General features: G+C 35.2%; 1 pseudogene; it reads left to right on the top strand.

The window, feature by feature from the left end:
• Positions 1-1,089: 1,089 nt before the first annotated feature.
• On the top strand, positions 1,090-1,187 carry LOC125099517 (uncharacterized; annotated as a pseudogene).
• Positions 1,188-1,784: the final 597 nt, after the last annotated feature.

The following is a 1,784-nucleotide window of genomic DNA, read 5'->3' as shown; positions in this document are numbered from 1 at the left end:
TGATGACCAAAGGCACAATAGCTAGCTGGGTACAGAGGATTACTGCCTCTTGGTCTATGAAAGCCTCTATATTGAGAAGAGCAGTTTGTTGTCAACGACTTCACACTAATGACACAGCAGTTTCTTGTATCAGAAGCTCATAGTTAACTTATGGCTATCATGGGTGTTCCAGAGAGGAGGTTGCTAAAGCCTCCTCAGTGAAGGAGTCTTTTGTTGAGGAGATGGCACTAGTGGGAATGACTGCTGTATTGCAGTTTTGACAGATTCTAAAGACTTTTGTTGTAGAGTCTCTAGTCAAGGAGGACTTATTTACAAGTAAAAACATATAAGGACTTAAATAAAATTTGGAAGTGAGGGACAGGTTGTTTTCAGAACCTGAAACTGTGGAAAAGTTGTTGGATTGTTTTAATGTTGTGGGCATTGACAGGATCAACAGCTGTTTCTCAATGATGGCAAGTACGGCACAATCCTTGATTTACCAAATAATGCTTACAGATTTAACGAAGTTCATAAAGTCAGTAACTCCAATGATAATGTGTATAAGGATTTCAATGGGGGCCACAGCATTATTACAGTAGTCTATTATGGGGCACCACTTTTTCTTTCTCAATTTAAAAACAGGCCAAATTGGTCTGAGTGAAGAAGCAAAAAAGTCTTGAATGGTTGGTTTTAATGTTTGAAATCTGTTTTAATTTACATTGGGTCATAACTTATTAACTGGGGGAAGATCTATGAGGTCTTATTTTATCAACACGACTTGAAAATTCCAAAGACCAATTTAATTTTAACTTATTACTCATTGGGTTATAGTAATACCCACTCTGATGTATTTCAGTGTAATGCATTATACAGTAGTGCAGAATTTAAGCAACACAATAGTTCTGATGGTCAAACAGAGACACCCCTATTTGTACTCTATTTTATATTTTTAAGTCTTTTAAGATTATAAGAAGTACCTTGCTTAATATTTAGAATCCCCAAGTATATCTTTAATTTGAACCTCAGACCATGAAGATTAAAACCATGAAAATTTACCAGTGGGTACATTTTGACATATTAAAGTTAATTCAGATCCAAAGTTGTTGAGTGCTTGCTTTGACAGAATATACTAAAATTGGATAGATACAGAGATTAGTATGGCCCCTGTGCAAGGATGAATACAAATTTATCAAACATTCCATATTTAAAAATAAAACACACACACACACACACACACACACACACACACAAATTTGTTGAGACACAAACTTCAATCAGTAGCCTTTTATCTTTTATTATATAAAATTATTTAATAAATTTTGGACTGGGTCAAATTGTGGACCTCTGTTTCAGTTTTCTGTACCCAGGTTTCTATCCTGTACCCAGGTTTATTCTTCTTTTCTATTTTTAAATTGTTGTTAATGGATATACTTCAGACAAATTCCTCTCTCCCTTGCTCATATACATAAGCTTATTCCTCCAGAGAACCTCAAAATAACATCTCCAGAGTTTATAGCCTCCCCCATGGCAATGGTTCCTTTATTGAATTAAAGCTGGGCTTATGTTGGATTTGACTCAACCACTTCACTGTGTCACAGGGGTAACATGAGTGCTTTCCTCTATAATCTTGAGGATCAAGATCTTTGTTGTAACAGAAACATAAATATCAGCAGCAGAAGTGTAGTCCTAGTGAGTCCTGTGCTTTTAGATGAATAGACTTCAGCATTTCAGGTAATGAATGCATTTTTTTTCCTTTTTCTCTATTTTTAAAAATTCATTAGTGACTACTTTTTCACGAGTGACCA

Source organism: Lutra lutra, chromosome 4 (assembly GCF_902655055.1).
Source record: "Lutra lutra chromosome 4, mLutLut1.2, whole genome shotgun sequence".
Lineage (NCBI taxonomy): Eukaryota > Metazoa > Chordata > Mammalia > Carnivora > Mustelidae > Lutra > Lutra lutra.
Note: the sequence above shows the minus strand (reverse complement) of the source record. Positions and strands in the feature narration are given on the sequence as shown.